This window comes from Delphinapterus leucas, chromosome 9 (assembly GCF_059928025.1).
Source record: "Delphinapterus leucas isolate spDelLeu-1000000601 "Yukka" chromosome 9, BTC_Dleu_Yukka2, whole genome shotgun sequence".
Lineage (NCBI taxonomy): Eukaryota > Metazoa > Chordata > Mammalia > Artiodactyla > Monodontidae > Delphinapterus > Delphinapterus leucas.
The window spans coordinates 4,282,723-4,301,015 of record NC_143137.1 but is presented as its reverse complement, the minus strand read 5'-3'; the positions used below and the strand labels follow the sequence as shown (position 1 = coordinate 4,301,015).

Genomic DNA, 18,293 nt, shown 5'->3' with positions numbered 1-18,293 from the left:
GGAGACTCCCTGACTTTCTCTTCTGAAGCTCACCTCTCTGTAAACCGGTAGCCACACTGAATGCCTTTGAAAAATGCCCCTCCAGGGCTTCCCTGGTGGCGCAGTGGTTGAGGGTCCGCGTGCCGATGCAGGGGACACGGGTTCATGCCCCGGTCCGGGAGGATCCCACATGCCATGGAGCCGCTGGGCCCGTGAGCCATGGCCGCTGAGCCTGCGTGTCTGGAGCCTGTGCTCCGCAATGGGAGAGGCCACGACAGTGAGAGGCCCACGTACCGCAAAACAAAAACAAAACAAAACAAAACAAAATGCCCCTCCAAGGGACCCCAGGGGAGCCTTGGTTCTCCTCCTCCAGTTTCAGAGTGCTTCATGGCCTTCTCTTTACTTACTGCAAAAACTCAGTCCACTAAGTTCTTTACATCCACTGCAGAACCCTTCTTAGCTGCTATTGCTGTGGCTATTTGGGAGGTCCACACTGAAATTCTTGGCTGTTTGTTTTTTTAAATCCCCTTTGCCCATCTTCTCCAAGGGCTCTAGAGCTCTCAGTAGCTCAGCAAGGGCACCAATGCCCTTGTCTATTATGTGCAGAGGATCACACCATACGTTTAGAGCCTAAAGAAAGGAGTGCAGTCAAGTTCCCTAGGGTTCTGTTGGCGGGGGGGGGGGGGGAGTGAACAAACAAATCCTGCTTAAGGAACATGGGGCAGAACTTGCCCTGTGGCAGGTGAGAGGTAGGCGACTTGAGGAAGGAGAGGTCACAGCTGGCTGGCGTGGTCAGAAAGGCTTACAGGGCAAGCAGGGCTCACTCGGTCTTTGATGGAGGGGATTGGGAGGGTCAGGGAAAGGCCTCAGGTCCGAGGACACGCATACCCTCTGAGAACACTGGGTCTCTCGAGCTGACTGGAGAGAAGGATGCTTCTTGGAAGGAAGCTAAGACGAGTAGGTAGGGGTCTCTCGCGCCCAAGTGAAGAGTTTGGTTTTATTTTGTAGATAATAGAGGCTCAGAGATTACTTTTATGAGGGATAATGTGGTCATAAGGAATGCATAGATGTCGGACACATGTTGGAACCAAGGGACGTGGAAGAAGTAAAGACATGAGGGAGCCACTGTGAGTGTTTAGGACCAGATTTAACCGGTGACAGTAGCAAGGGAATGGACAGGAAAGTCAGAAACGTCACAACGAAAGCTTGGGTGAGACGTACTCCCTGACTACGGAGAGAAGAACAAATAGGAAGCATTACTGATGTAATGCGATGGGGAAAGATCAACAAATGGGACCAGGAATCAGGAGACCAGTGCTTCCGTAAGACTTTTCTCTAGTGACCCTAGGAAATCAAGCTAACTTTGGACCACCTCTTACTCCTGAATGAGAGAAGCAACCATAATTTCAGGCCTTGCTTCTCAAATTTCCTTGAGAGTGTAAGAGTTGAGAAGAATACATTTTTGAAACGTTAGGACGATCCTGCAAATCAGAATCATGATTAATATCCCCGTGCAACTGGAATCCTTGTGACTCATTAACTTTGCAAGTCGTGCCCAGATTAAGGGATCTGGGGGAGGTACAGTGCGCTAGCATCTGTGTGTTTCTGGAGGGAGGTCAGAAGACTGCCTTGCCTCACGGCAGGAAGGGAGTTTCCTATTTTCAGGCAAAACAATAAAAAAGAGCAATCTCTCCCCAGGAGCTAGTCTCCGAAGACATGATTCTCATAAAAATCGTAATTGAGGTGTAACCTTATGTGGTACACGAGCATTAGCCTCAGTCCCCCTGCTAGGGGAGGAAGTTTCCACCGGCCACAATAAACATAAATGCCAGATAAAATCACAGCCTGTGCAAAGACTCTGCAAAGCGCTCTGCTGCCGCCACCGTGTGTTCTGGCTTCCCGCACGCGCTGCCATTTTCAAGCTCCAGATGGATGCTGAGGGGACTGGTACCCACCCCGACCCTGTGACTTTCAATCAAGCAGACACCCTATTAGCAGGTGGGGTTCCAAGCATCTTGCTGGCTGCCTGGTACTACAACCCATGTCTTTCTCACCCGGATGCTGGCCAGAGACGTAGGGCTGAAGGCGGTGGGGTTGCCGGAGCAGACGGTCACTGTAACTCTGGGAATTATCAGCCTTTAAACGAGAGATGAGGTTCAAAAGCCGTCAAGTGTTCTACAGATGTCGGGGGATCAGTGTTGTCATTTTGTTAGTTCAGCATTAATTTGAGGAGGTGATAAGATCTTAGTACGCGTCAGGGGTTGGTGCCATGAAACTAGCTGGCTCCGTAATAAATGTTCCTTCCAAATTATCTTGTTTAACCTGCACCAGCACCTTCCAGTGAGGCACTTTTCTAATGCCCATTTTATGGATTAGAAAACTCAACATTGGAGAAGGTAAACACCTTGAATAAAGCCACAGAACTAATAAATGATCGTTCCCGGATCACACCAAAGTCTGCACCAACCCAAGCGTTTCACTAATTTTGCCAGCTCTCTGACATCCTGGGAATGAAATTCTCTGCCTGCCCTTCCGCCCCCGCCAATTCTACCTCTTTGCTTGGCATGTACAAGCACTCAGTAAATATTTTTGGATTGATTGATCACGAATTGAATGAGGCTGGAAGTATGGCATCTGCCACCCGGCATGAGAAGGAACTTAGCTGGACCAGATCATCTGAGTTCGTGGAGGTCCTGGGGCTGACACGGTGAGAGGAGAGCAGGATGGGGAAGCAACCAAGAACTAAAGAGGGAGAAATGGGGGAAAGTGGAAAAGATGAATCAGAATGAGTTAAGAAAGTAGAGAGAAAAGGCAGAGGCAACTAACAGAAGTGAGTGCTAGGCATTAGAAAACACTGTATGATCTCACTTATTGGTGGAATCTAAAAATAGCCAAGCTCCTAAAAACAGAGTGAAATGGAGGGTCCCAGGGGCTGGGGGCAGACTTGGGGGGAAGAAAAGGGGAGATGTTTAAGGGCACACACTTGCAACCAGTAGATAAGTCCTGGAGATCTAATGCACAGTCTAGTGAATATAGACAACATTATTGCGTTATAATTGTTAAACTTGCTATGAGACCAGCTCTTAATTAATCCCACCATGACAAAGTAATAACTGTGCCCGAATAGAGGCGCTGGCTAACACTGCAATGGCAACCAGACTACAATATATACATGGATCAAATCAACATGTTGTACACTTTAAAATTACTCAGTATTATAGGTCAAATATACTTGAATAAAAAAGAAAAAGGAGAAAAGTGGGCTTCATGTAATTGCCTTAAGACAGGTAATGGCTTTCTTACACCTTCGTTTTGAAGTACAGAAATGGGTTGGTGCAGGTGGTCCTGAATTAAATGTATGCGCTGCAAATCAAAGTGCCACGAGTTTCCCTGAGCAGGCGCTGTTCATTTCTGTCAACCTGTTCACTGAGGTCTTTGCCCTCCTTCCCTCTGGGAAAGGAAATGGCGCTGCCATTAACAGGCACCTGCTTCCATCAGGTGTCACTCATGGGTAATTTGCCTCCTGCAGGTGCGAGGGCCTGATTAACCCTTCAGGCCTCACAGGGCTCCTCAGCCCCTTACCTTTAAATTATTTATTCCCTGGCTCCCAGGGAAAAAAGCTCCCAGCTTTCAGTCTCTTATTTCTCTAATTTATTCCTTCTAGCCAAGGTTTCTCACTTTTGGTCCATTATGGAACAACATTTGATAATTGACGGCCCTAGAGCAAGCACATTACTTTTGTTTCAAACTGTGGAAAATCTCAGAAAAGACAGTAAATCTAAAAAGTTATCTGCAAGTGCAAAACAGTTCTCTGTCTTTTTTTTCACTGAGTCCTTGTAGGGAAACCCAAAGGCGCATGCAGGACGCTTGAGACTGAGAGAATTTTTCGCAAGCTACCGAATTTTAAATAAAAGATTTCCCCCACACTTCAGAGGAAAACAAATTGTATTTCAGTTAAAAGTTGAAAGGGGAAGGAGGAAAATGGAAAAAAGTGGGGAGAGCTGGAGGGGTAGGGGTCCTGGGGGTTTAGCCATTCCTGAAAGGCGCGTATAAATAAAGGTTAAGGCTACTATTTGTGAGAGGCTTTCCCCTCCACATAGCCCCAATCCCAGGTCTGTTCACGTTAAAGTCCCTGGGCATCTCCTTTTGTCACTCCTGCCTCAGATCACAGAGGCCTGTGGTGACTTAGCGACCTTGTCCCGCAGAGGGAGAGGGTGGCGATCTTGGCCAACTCAGCCGTCATTCTCCTGGGTTTGTGTTTCCTGTGCACTGGCTTAAAGACCCAGCCTGTGTGGTATAGGGGAGGGAGCGGGCAGAATCAAGTGCATTCCAAAGAATAAACAACTTCAGTGAGAGAGGAATTCTTGAAACACAATTCTTTGATAAGCTTGGGACTGTCTTTGAACTGATCATGAAATCACTTTCTCTTCCCTTGGGGCTAGAACATATTTCCCCGTTTCTCCTGCGGTTCTGTGTGCCAGGTCACAGATTTCTAGGAGCACAGCATCCTATGCCCCTGCCACCACGCTCCTCCTCCGGTCCTGACACAAATGAGCAGTACATCCTCACAGCTTCAACTGAACAGGCTGCTTCCCCCATGGAAGGGGCTTGGGTTTCCTTCTAGAGAAGGAAAGCTGCCTGCAGGTCAAGAATACTCACATGAGTTTCACGTGAGTGAGGAATAAATCTAAAAACATGTAATAGCTCAACACAGAGATTTATTTGTTACAGCAACACATGGAATTGAGTGAGAGAGAGCGCTCTGTTTCTCAGAAACAGTCTTTTGCATTAAAAAAAACCCTGAATTTAGATTAAAAAGAAAAAGTAACACATTCTGGGGCAAGCCAGATTTTAGAAGGAAAAATAACATTAATTTATTCTTTAACAAATATTTATTAAGTAGGCACTTATTTATTTTGGAAGTTTGCAAGCAAAGGGGGTGTTCTTCATAAGAAAACAGACATACCCCTGCCCTCATGGGCCTTACAGTCCAGTAGGGAGGCAGACTAAAAACAGATAGGTCATTAGCGTGACTTTAATAGGTTCAAGGGATGTGCTCTGAGCTAGTGAACAGGGTGGGACTCACTCTTCAGATCTCAGAAAGGACTCTCTGACTCCACAATTTAAAGTTATAATTCGCAGAGGCTGCTCTGACTTAACATCTGGCTGAGGCAGTAGCCCGTGCAAGGGTCCTGACTCCGAAGAGATCTTTGCTGGACCCGGAAGAATATTACTATCACTAGAGAATAGTGAGTCAGATGAAGGGGAGCGTGAGGACAGATCATGCAGGGTTGTTTGGACCTTGGTAAGGATTCTGTCGGATATCCTGCTTGTGAACGGAAACCACTGTAGGCTTTGAACAGGAAGTGATACACCAATAAGACTTTGTCAGCTATGTGTAGAATGGATCAGAAATGGATACCAATTAGTAGCCTGTGGTTTCGGTTCAGGTGAAAGGTTATGGCTACCCCGGACAGGGGATGACAGTGAGAATTCAGATGCACAGATGTGGATATGGAAATGATAAGACCTGGTGATGGGTATGAAGGTGAGTGACGGTGAGAAGGCAAAAGTGAGTCCCAGGTCCCGGGTTTGAGCATCTGTTTACAGAGACGGTGAAGACTAGAGGAGGAACAGGTGAGTCACCTTACCTGGTGTGAATTCAAGCCCAGGTAATTCACCCTGCTTAGATATACACAGATCCTGGCTAGGGATTATATTTTGAAAGACAGAACCAAATACAAAATATGTAGGAGATATTGGGAATGAGAAGAACTTTAGATGATGACGTATTCACGCCCTTATATTAAAAAAAATGTCTTAGGGGCTTCCCTGGTGGCGCAGTGGTTGAGAGTCCGCCTGCCGATGCACGGGATGCGGGTTCGTGCCCCGGTCCGCGAAGATCCCACATGCCGCGGAGTGGCTGGGCCCGTGAGCCATGGCCGCTGAGCCTGCGCGTCCGGAGCCTGTGCTCCGCAACGGGAGAGGCCACAACAGTGAGAGGCCGGTGTACAGCAGAAAAAAAAAAAAAAAAAAAAGTCTTAGAAAACAAAAATTGGGGGCCTTATTGGTATTTTCAAAGATAGTTTTGGTCTTTAGTCAAGCTATTAGGGAATTTTCTTCAGTGTATGGTATTTTCTCAAATAAAAGTCGTCAGGAGTTACTGATAGATGTTTACTGAGTAGATGCATTTCCACGGTTTCTCAGAATTCAGAATATGGAAATCACAGCATCAAAAAAAGCCCCCAGTGGCATCAGTTGTTTCTCCAAACAGTGGTTCCTGACTCTGAAAGGAGAAAGGACAATTCCTCAGCTTTTTAGAAAACTTCTTTGGATACCTTGCATACTTGGCAGATACAATTTTCAGAACGCGTTGGGTGTTCTGGTGTGGAAACAAGAAATTCAAGGGAAAGCATAACACAGAGAGTAAAGCCTCTTGTAAGTGCTCACACTTGGGGTCACGCTGTCTGTTGTAAGCGTCCACAACATGAAAGAAGTGAAGTCTTAGAAGGAATACAGACCTATCAGCCTGAAGAGCTATCATTTGCTTTAACACCATTCTCAGTCTATACATTTTGTACTTTACAAAGTTCCTTAAGCTGTTCAGTATTAATTCTTGCTTTAATATAAGGAGCATTATTAAATTCAAAAAACACAGGAGTTTAAAGGGGGCTCCCAATCATTTTGCCCTAAGAATGAATGAATTTATTCAGCAGTTTTTGTTCCCAGTTGTCACTGTGATATGCTTGAGGGTGAGCAGAGGAAATATGATTTAAGATATCGGCAACAGACTCACTGGGTAGGCAGAGGGGCGTCAGCAGAAGTCAGTTTGGGCAGAGGGGGAAAAGAATAAAATAAGAGTTATTTTCTTAGACCAATGAGAACGTCTCCCTTCTGCACTGGGAGCCCTGGAAGGCAAGGTCACAGTCTCCATCTGGGCATCCACCACACAGAGGTTAGCACAGTGCGTCCCTGAGTGTAGGAAATAGTCATTGGATGTAGAATGTAGAAGAGGCCCCAAGAGATACTGTGCCTATTTTAATCCTAAAATTGGTCCCAAATTACAGAGACCCAGACCAGTCTGTGCTGTTCTTTCCGTGGGTCCTTCAAACATTCCGGAACTTCCTTGAAGCCAAGTAAAAGCGACATTTCATTTCATGAAAAAGAAAGGCATTGATGGGTAGCATAGCTAGTTGAGAAAAATGATCCTGGTGAAATGACTCTTAGATGACATGCTGACATGGAACTGACCTTGATGAAGGTGGTTTTGGTTTTTATTGTGGAGATAACAGTCTAACTGGTGTAGTTTCCCAAGGTAATGATGGGAAAGGATGTGGATTCAGGGACTGTAGGCTCTCTTTTGCCGAGTCGTGATAAAAGGCGAATTGGACACATGGAGAAGCAAGAGACTTATCTGAGTTCAAGGGAGGTTCTTTTATTATTGTTTTTAAAGATGAGAACATCTTTGTACGATCAAGGGAAATAATCCACAGAAAGGGGCATTTATGATGTGACAGAGGATGGAAAATTGCCACAGTGATATCTTTGAGCAGATGAGAGGGGATTGAATTCAGGACACAAGTGAGGCGGGAGGCGGGTGGGTGGGAACTGTGCTTAGATACAGGCAAACAGATCAAAACAGTGACCTTTAAGAAAAGAGGGGACTGTTCTAGTGATCCATAGATGGCTGTCATGATCACAGGGAGCTAACGAGGCTGGCTAATGGCAAGAGCTTCAAAGAACCAGATTCATTTCATGAGTGAGGAGGGATGACGGTCTAGAAACCACAATGAGGAACTGGAAACACCTACTTCACGTCCCAGACCACCTGTGCAAGGGGTTCGAAAGAACAGGCTGAAGGGGATGCTCAGTCCTCCACAGTCAGCCAGTTCCAGCCAGAGGAGAAGGTGAAGACATTGTTCCAAGAAGAGGTTGAAATAGAGAAGAGCTTGCTGATGACCTTGAGTTCTAGAAGGCCCGGTGGGAGGATCTGGGCTATAGGGGAGCGTGAGTGTTCAGAGATGTGCAAAGCTAAGTGGGGTGAGTTTCCAGTTAGTAAAGGATGAGGTGTGACTCAGTGATGGATGTGTATACGATGAAGTGCACATAGGAGTGTTGTGCAAATTGGGGTGGTGAGGCTGTGCATACCGGGGACAGGGAGGAGACTTCTCCAAAAGCAAGCAGGGGTTCTGGGTGTCTCCAGCCCCATCACTCTGATCGTGGGACAGAGGCTGGTAGATGGCCCACGGTGTGCACGGTCCTGGGGACACTCCCCGGCGCGTTTGCGGAACAGGGCTATGTCATGTGGTCCTGCCTCTTCACCCGCTGCACGCCTCCGGGGGAAGCCATTTCCGTCTGTTCCACGTGAATGGTGCCCTGTGGCAGCTCTTTCCGCAGAAACCAGTGGCACCAGTAGCGCGTGGGGCTCATCAGTGTTTCTCATTTAACTGATGAGGGAACGGAGGGACAGAGAAGTTCAGTGACTTTCCCAATCTCACGCTGCTATTGTCAAGGGAATCAGAGTTTTTTCCTAAAATTAAAAGTTTATTTTTTAATACAGTTTTTATTTATTTATTTATTTATTGCGGTACGCGGGCCTCTCACTGCTGTGGCCTCTCCCGTTGCGGAGCACAGGCTCCGGACGCGCAGGCTCAGCGGCCGTGGCTCACGGGCCCAGCCGCTCCGCGGCATGTGGGATCTTCCCGGACCAGGGCACGAACCCGCGTCCCCTGCATCGGCAGGCGGACGCTCAACCACTGCGCCACCAGGGAAGCCCCTATTTTTTAATACAATTTTTAAAGGTTACTTTCCATTTACAATTATTATACAGTATTGGCCATATTCCCCGTGTGGTACAATACATCCTTGAGCCTATCTTATACCCAATAGTTTGTACCTCCCACTCTCTGTCCCTATGTTGCCCCTCCCCCCTTCCCTCTCCCCACTGGTAACCACTAGTTTGTTCTCTGTATCTGTGAGCCTGCTGCTTTTTTGTTATATTCACTAGTTTGTTGTATTTTTTTAGATTCCACATATAAGTCCTATCGTACAGTATTTGTCTTTCTCTGACTTAGTTCACTTAGCTTAATACCCTCCAAGTCCATCCATGTTGCTGTAAATAGCAAAATTTTGTTCTTTTTTAATGGCTGAGTTGTATTCCGTTGTATATATGCACCGCACCTTTATCCATTCATCTGTCAAGGGACATTTCGGTTGTTTCCATGTCTTGGCTATCATAAATAATGCTGCTATGAACATTGGGGTGCCTGTATTTTTTAGAATTAGTGGGATTTGGGGGGATATATACCCAGGGGTGGAATTGCTGGGTCCTATGGTAGTTCTATTTTTAGTGTTTTGAGGAACCTCCAAACTGTTTTCCACAGTGGCTGCACCAATTTTTTATTTACATTCATGGAATCAGGTTTGGTTCCGGCATTTGCACACGCCCTTAATCTTAATGCTGCTTCTTGAAAGCCAAGATTCTTTTGTCCCTCCGAGGCTACTGTTAACAGCGAAAGGAAAGCCAAACAAACATTGAAATGCACTTGAAGGGAAGAGAGTCAACCTACTTAAGAGAAAACTTTAAATACCAGAGCTGTCTTTAGTGATACAGGCTTGCCTCAATTTTCCGGTGGTCTCTTGCTTTCTGTTTTTATTTAAGAGTCAGCAGCAAAGGAGATCTGTGAGCACGGTTAAAGCAGGATTTCATTTACGGTTATTGGGCTGAGACCTGGTCATTTTGTTAGAGGCACCCTGAAATAGCAGGTCTTGTATCTTGCTAGGCCATTTCTCTTGGGAAGATCCTCTGGCCTCGTGCCTGAGGATATAGATGTGGCCACTGGTTTCCTGAGACCAAGCAAGGGAAGTGGACTGGGGAAGTCCCTTTCCAGTGTTTGGGTTCTTAATGAAAGCTTTTGTTTTCTTCCCCTTTGCTAAAACCTTCCCCTGTGCCTGGAACTCCCAAGCCCAGAGCCTCCAGCTCATAATTGTGTTTGCGACCTGTTTTGAAGCACTTCAAATCCCCCCCCCGTCTACTTTGTTCCCATCACTGCTGTGGTGACAAATTCCATGCAGGGGTGACCAGCCCCACGCAGGTTTACCCTGACAGCACCTGGCCAGCAACTCTTGATTCTGCCCCTGAGCTTCCTGGGTGCCTTGGAGGAGAAACTCGGTAGGTATCACATGTGTGCAACCTGGAGGGACAGGGAAGTTGATGCCACCAGTCACAGTAGGTGGAGGTGATGGACATGTATTCTCCCCGCCCCTTTCCCAGGGCAGGGGGTTCTGTGAACAAATTCACAAGCCTCCTCAGAAATCCTGGTGAGCTGGGACAACTGGTCACCCACGTGCTGGTCCACAGAATAAGGCACCTGCTCATGACTCTCTCTCCTTCTGCTTGTCCTTCACTCCCGCTTCCTGGGATCAGATTCCTACGTAAAGTATCCCCAAGCAAGCCTGTCTCAGCTCTGCCTTTGCGGTACGTGTATGGAGAGGTCTGCCTTTGTGTCTTTGTGTGGGTGTTGAAGGGTGAGCTGGCCGAGTGAAGGGACAGAGGGAATTGAAGTCCTTCACAGATGTCCCCCAGCCCCTCTCTCAGCCCCACTCTCAGTGGCACCTGGAGTGTTCACCTCCTGGGGCTTTTCCACAGTTCAGTGGTGTCAATCGCCTTGCGTTTTGCTGCTTCTTTCTCTACAGGAGATGAGGTTTCAGCTTTCCCCACGAACGTATTATTTGCCACCTAAACACCTGCTTTGCCTCTTCCAGCATTCTCTTGGCATCTCTCATCTGGGATCAGCTCCTCAATGGGTCTCTGTGTCCTTGTAGGTTTGTAATATAACGTCACGCGTTTGCTTTCTTTTTAGTGGGGCTTCCAGAGGGATCGTAGGGAGGGAAAACACACGTGTTCTGTGCCCTGCTCACAGGCGAGCTGGTATTTTCCCTTCATGTCACCTAGTGTGACATAAAGAGCAAAAACCCTGTGCTCTAGTTCTGCATCACTGGTGATTAGCGGTGAGATTTGGGGCAAGACGTGGAATGCCTCGGAGCCCCGGTTTCCTCATCTGTGAAATCTGCTGTGTGAATTGACCTCTGACGCCTCCAGCTCTAAAGTGCTCCACCTTCGGCCCTCGGAGAATCCCAGAAACTACCAGTGGTCAGTGTCTCAGGGCAGAATTGGATTGATCTTCTGGCTTAGGGAACCATGTTCTGTACTTGCCTCCCCAGGAAATGCCCAGATTGATGAGTTTTCATCTTCTCCGGGGCCTGGAGTCAGCTTGTATTAACTCTGCAGAACGTTTCACAGGCCCTGTGTGTCTGTCTCTAGAATTCACTTGCTATTTGCTCCCCTTTGGCACCTTTAGAAAGCTGTGTAGGACATTGGCAGACAATTATATGGGAGTTCCTGGCCTTGTATTCATGTTTTTCTCCCTTTTTCTAGCATTACCTATACCTTCTGGAATAGATTTGGATAGAGGGGCCAAAACATGGACTCTAAACCCATGGCCTATTTATGTGTATGTGTGTGTGTGTGTGTGTGTGTGTGTGTGTGTGTGTGTGTGTGTGTACTGGGGTACATATACACACACACACACACAGAGCAATGTGAATATTTTCATTGTCTTAAAGCCCTCCCTTCTCCCAGGTCAGTGAAGCGTATGTGTGGTAGTGGTGTAGCTTCTCTCTAACTTATCTGTTCAAATCCATCTTTACTATTCCCATCTCCCTGTCCTTTCCCTACAAATGGTTTGACAGCCACTGGATGTCAGGCTCTGGAAACCATTTCTGAGATTGTCTAACGAGCACGAGCTGTCACAGAGAGAGAAGCACTTGGCTGTGTTAAACCTAGAATAGCACCGTCTCCATCAGAACTGAATATCTCCCCTTCGACCTTCAGAGGCAGCTCACATATCACTTCCTTTGCAAAGATCCTCTTAATTGTCCCAGACAGGGTTAGACACTCCCTCCTTTGTTTGCTGTTAGATTACCTTATAATTCTATTGCAATATATGCATGTTTCCATTAGAATAAATACCACCTTGAATTATAATTGTACATGAGAAACAAGATATTAAAATGAGATGCTTGTCAGTTTCGGCTGAGGCCCCAAAGCCTGGGAGCACGGAAAGCAACACGGCATTTTCAAGAGAGGAGCTAGTTGACTTATGGGGGAATTGCTTGGGGAATGAGCTGAAGCTGGTTAGTCAATGTTAGTTAATCTTCAACCTCCAGCCCTCTCAAAAGATGAGGTTCAAGAGGATGAGGCAAAAAAATCCCTCTGGGGAGGGTTTTCAGAGTGCTCGGCATTTCCCCTCTACTTGGCCACTTCACCACCCCTATGGGGATGAAGGACAGGGTGTTGTAGTCAAGAAAACCAGAAGGAGGCTCCAGAAGTTTCCATGGAATGTGCAGAACATACAGCCTAGTGTCTAATATCCCTCAGATGCTTAAAGGCAGGAGGATGTGGCTGGAGCTCCCTGATGGGAGGCAAAGCTACACATTTCCCAAACATTCCACATTGTCTTAAGACTGATGCATGCCAAGGGGACCACTAGGAGGGGAGGGGGACCCCAGGGAGAAGGGAGGCTATAGAAGCTCAGGGGCACGGGGAGAACTGCAAGGGGCCAACTGGAGGAGGGGGGTCGCTCAGCTGAACACAGAGCGCAGGTGGGCCTCCCAGAGGAAGAATCTTGAGGAAGGAGCAAAACACAGGCAGACACAGACACACAGATACCCACACAAAGACACACACAGACACAAAGACACATACAGACACACACAGAGCTACACACACAAAGACACACACAGACACATACACACAGATATACACAGACACACACACACAAAGGTGTTTTTTCGCTGTTCACACAAGCCAGCGGTACCAATGCCAAATCACCCAGTGCACCTGCCTTGTGGATGTAAAATCACCTTTGCTTCTGTAGCTCCTCCCCCTACATCTAACCCTGGAAGGGTCAGAGATAGGAGCTCGTGGGTTGGGGATGAACTGGCATGAAGAAACAACAGCTGACTGTCCTTTCCTCTGTGGTGTCTCCTTGCCTGGTGACACCGCAATAAGTACCCCTCAGCTCTGCCGGCCCCTTTCCACGGGCTCCACCCTGACCGCCTCCTCCTCCCCCTACCGTGATCACACCCAACCTTCTGAACTCAGCCCGAACGCACATCGAAGATAAACCTTTCCCTGAAAGGTTTCTATCTCTGGGATTCCTCGTGGATAGTGAACCCCAGCACGTCTAGGAATGGGACACAAGGCACAGAGGTCCCCATAGCACATCGGGCAGAAGAAGGGGATGCTTCCCCATGGTAGACTAGGGCGTTAGGCTGGGCATCAGGGTCTACCAGGTGGGTAGGGCATACGGTCCAAAGTGCATGACCGGCTCCGTTTGATTCCGACTGTAGTTAGTAGCAGAATGCCCTGTGAGGGTTTCAGAGCTTGGGTCCAGATCAGGAAATCTGGGAATGAGGAGTCTTTGGTGAGGCTGTCTGCTGGGTGCTGCTATCACACCGATGGTCCCACCGGATAGTGGCTGCTACAGGCTGGGATTCAGAAGCAGAGTCTGGGGCCTGAGGAAAGAGTCCCATGCGCTGGCATGTGACACGTATTTATTCATCCATATGGTTGAGTTTGACTTTCACAAAGTTCAGTGTGGCAGATGTGACTCTAGACTGGTATTTTCAAACATTCGCAGGCATAGGTCATCACTAGGAGAGCCGATTAAAATGTACATCTTCCCATCGTCAGGTAGGATAAACCTTACCTGTTCCTCCTTTCGGAGGACAGAACAGAACATGATGATTGGAGCTCGCATGATTCGCGATTAGCGGCTACGCGTAATCAGGCCTTGCAAAATGTACATCTTCCCGGGGGTTGCACTCAGTAATTAGAGAGTTTGGGGTGGGCCCTGGCAATAGGCATAGAAGCAAGTTTCCGGGTGATCGGGGGAAACCACACATGGTCCCCAGACCACCAAGCATGTGACTGAACTCTGATCAATTTCCATTTTTACTAAAAGACCAACATAGGCTTTGTCTTTTCTGTGTTTCTCCCTCCAAGCGTTATGTAATTACGTGGAGTTGCAATTCACCTGCGAGTGAGCAATTCAACAGGGGCTGGGGGACCAAGGTTACAATTAGATTTTCCTGCAGTAGCGTGACAACGGATTATTTCAGCCCTTGAAGAGGCAGGTGGGCACGCATTCTAACAATGGGCAGAATGGTTATGAGTCACGCTCCCATCCTACTGAATGTTTGCCCACACGGAAGATTTGCTCCATCACTCGGTATGAAATTGGGCTTCCTACTTGCAGCTGCCTGGTGAGTAATTTATAGGACATAGAGGATGAGGACAGTAATTAGGTTTCGGTTTCGGTGGGTGATTCAAATGCCGCCGTTCCCTTGTCATTCCTGATTTCTGAAAAGTCCACTGCTCTCCCACAGTCACATGTAGAAGCTAGAGGATGTTTACAGTTTCTCTGCAAAGCAACTTCTTTGAGAGCTGTTTTCTCTCTGCACACTGCATGATTAAAAATAGAAACCATGAGCCCCAGAGGGAGTTGGGAGTAGGTCCTCTGGGTGCTTTCAGCTTAGGTGGTTTAGGAAAAAAATATGCCTTCTTTATTTTTGGTAGAGGAGGTAGTATTTCCAACAGGTGGAGCTGGGGGAAAAAAAAAACCTGTTGCGACTATGTTTCTTAGTGGTACAAATTCTCTTAGGACACTGTTTGAATGGATGAGTTGAAAGTCAAATTTGCATGCAAAGGAGATGCTCTCTAGGAGATGCTAATGTGGTTTGTGTTGTGATTTTCAAGGATAGTTTCTAGATGACCTATAATGTGTTTTCCTTTCCCTTTCCTTTCCTTTCCCTTATTATCGGCAGCCTCAAGAAGAGGACAAAGCAGACCAGGCCGTTAGGGGATTGAAATTACGCATTTAACTTCACGAACATTGTGTCTAAGTGGCCTCATTCGTTCAACATATATTTATAAGTAGCTCTATGCCACATACTGCTCTCAGCACTGGGGATGCATCAGTGAACAAAACAGTCCAAATTTCTGCACTTAACGCAGCTTACTTTCTGATGAGGTCATCGTTTGACCCCCTGGCCCTTACAATATGGATTTCGGCGTGACTTTGGACAAGCTGATAAAACTCTCTGAATGTGAATTTCCTCATCTGTCAAATGTGTTCATTGTGCTATTTGTGCTTCCCCAGTTCTCCTGGTCTTGAGAGTCACCAGGGATACTTGATAAGCATAAGCCCCTCCCACAGGGACTCTGATTCGGTATGTCTGGACCAGCCTTGTCCAGTAGAATGTAATATGAGCCACTCATGTCATTTCTAATGTTCTCACAGCCACATTTTTAAAAAAAAAGTATAAAGAAATAAGTGAAATTAATTCTAATATCTTCTTTTAAATATAAATGTATTGATTGATTGATTTTTGGCTGCACTGGGTCTTCGTTGCTGAGCACGGGCTTTCTCTAGTTGAGGTGAGGGGGGCTGCTCTTTGTTGAGGTGCGCAGGCTTCTCATTGCGGTGGCTTCTCTCGTTGCGGAGCACGGGCTCTATGGGCGCGTGGGCTCAGTAGTTGTGGCTCGCCGGCTCTAGAGCACAGGCTCAGTAGTTGTGACGCACGGGCTTAGTTCCTCCGCGGAATTTGGGATGTTCCCAGACCAGGGCTCAAACCCGTGTCCCCTGTATTGGCAGGCAGATTCTTAACCACTGCGCCACCAGGGAGGTCCATATCTTTTACTTAATCCCATAAATTCAAACTTCTATCATTTCAAGATGTAGTCAATAGAAAACAGTAATGAGATATTTTATACTCTTTCTTTGTACGAAGCCTGCAAAATCTAGTGTGTATTTTATACTTACAACACAACTCATTTCGGATTTGCCACCTTTCAAGTGCTCACTCATCACCTGTGGCTGCTGGCCACCATCTTGGACAGCACTGGTCCCCACAGAGCCTTGGAATCTGTACATTGAACAAGTGGTTCAGATGATTCTTATGTCTGAGCAAGTGTGGAAGAGACTAGACCAGATGCTCCCCAGGGGAGCTCCCAATTCTCACTTTCTATTAGAATTTCGAGGTGTGGGGGGGGGCACATCAAAGCATCTATCACTCAGTTGGCAATTACCACATATTCTTACTTTCAGAACATCAGTTTCATAACTTATTTGATCTCCTCTGTTTTCTCCCCCTCCCATCCTCTATGTGGTTAAACTGAGAGTCAAGCCTTCTTAAGAATAATGACATAACAGTGCCAGAGACGATTCAATGAAGAAAACTTCACATGATCAAAGGGCTAAGGAGGCTGCCTTAGGAGGATAACCTAAAAAGAACAAAGCGCTTCAAGCTAGAAAAAGAAGGTGGAAAAGCCAGGGTGATCAAAGTCTGTAAAGTCGTGAAGTAAATGGAAGCCTGAACAGGAACGTTTTGAAATCCAAAACTTAGCCGAAGAATGGAGCCTACTGGATAGCTTGAAATCACTCGCCTTAAGACAAATGATGAGAAAACAATAATAATTCTTCAGGCAGCAGATACAGAATTTAGAGAACCCATTCCCTCTAGGATAGCAAAGGATATAATGCAAAGAGATTCAGGCAATGTTTCGGTTTAAGCCCTAACCTCTTACAATATCCTAAAACATTCCCTATCTCCCTAGTAAGTAGTTGGTTTTATCTGTGGGAGGAGGTGAGCTTCAGGTCCTATTACTCTGCCATCTTGATTGCCTCCCCAGTCGTTGGTTTTAGATAGAATACTTTCCATCTGTCCATCCGTCCACCCGCCTGTATATCTGTTCATTAAAATTTCTAAGGGTCTACTCTGTGAAATAGGTTTTGTTAAGGTTTTCATATGCAGGACTTCATTGAATACACATAACAATCCTGCAAAGTAGATACTATTATATCTTATTTCACAGATGGAGTTATAGGCTCAGAGAGGTTCAGTGACTTGTCCAAATTCTGACAAGTCGTGCTAGTGCTTGGTTTAAAAACTCCAAGCCTTAAACAAAGTCCAGGGGTCTTTACAAACAACAGCATGAGGCCAGATGTCTACTAGGTTGACCCAGAGCATTCTTAGGAGCAAACGGGGAAGGTTCTCCTCTCTCAGAAGATCTATCACCAAGGCTGAGTTCAGCGCGCCTGCCAGGACCTTGCAAGACCAAAGCCAGCATCCCCTGCACCCCACCAGGCTTGTGGAAACCCTCTTCTGAGTTGTGATCACGTGGTTACAGATGTGTTCAATCAGTTTTGTTTGTTGAGCTTTCTTGGGGCAACACAGCATGACAAACCTCGTTAGACTCACGATAGTACACAATCATCAAAACTAGTGGAAACCATTAAGATCTTTTCCAATCTTCTCGTTCACAGTAATGGCCCAGCTGCTATGTGTTTGTGGCCTTGGCCAGCGCCGGGATTAGAACTGACAGCCTGACTCCCTGGCCAAAGCTCCTTCCAGGCTGGTAAGCTTTGCAAACGATGCCCTTTCACTGCTATCCAGTAGGCAAAACAACTCAGAATTTGACATTTCATTTCTTGACACTTGATGGAAAGGCCTGAGATATGTCACATCAGACTGAAAAATCACTGGGCCTGATAACATACAAAAATGATTTACAGCTTGTAATTGAAGATTTAAGCGTTGGCAAAAGTTATTCTGGGTGACTTCAGAGGAGAGGCTTAAATTTCCCCCACTTGTTTTCTCTGTATCCCACTTTAGAGTTCTTGGTACCTGCTATCTTCTCCATCCGAAATAACTGTTTGTTGCAGGGCCCAGCAGTAAGGGCAGGTAAGAATCACGGGGCTGGAGACACACGAACCGGTAGTCAATAGTCACGAATCACGATTCACAGACTGCACCCATTTAGAACACAACACAGGCTAGTCAAGCAGGGAAAGGGGGTAACTAAGGGTTGGGTCCTCCCGCAAAGAGCCTTCAAGTCACTCTGCTTAGCATCTCTTTTTAAGACGTCACGGTTACCCCAGGGGAAGGGATCTTGGCTCTATCCATTGCTCCTGTTCCAGTGACACGCGTGACCCATCCAACTTCTCATCTAAAGCAGTAGTCTTCGTTCATCACCTGAAGACTCCCGCAGTCCCGCAGCGGACATTTCAAAACAACTAGTATGGAAGTTCCCATTGGCCACTGTGACTCCATGTTGAACTACTTAACAGGTCTCGACAGTGCTTAAATCCTGTAAGTTTCACAGAAGATGAATAGGAAACCTAACATGAAAGAAATCACCTCATAACAATACCCCATGTGTATTAGATCGACTAGAATAAGCTAAGCTG

The 18,293-nt window shown here is 46.7% G+C and overlaps 1 non-coding gene across 1 annotated transcript; it reads left to right on the top strand.

The window, feature by feature from the left end:
* Positions 1 to 13,728: 13,728 nt before the first annotated feature.
* On the top strand, positions 13,729 to 13,873 carry LOC115801770 (U8 small nucleolar RNA). Its single transcript, XR_004022102.1, has one exon. It is a non-coding gene; the product is annotated as a U8 small nucleolar RNA (small nucleolar RNA).
* Positions 13,874 to 18,293: the final 4,420 nt, after the last annotated feature.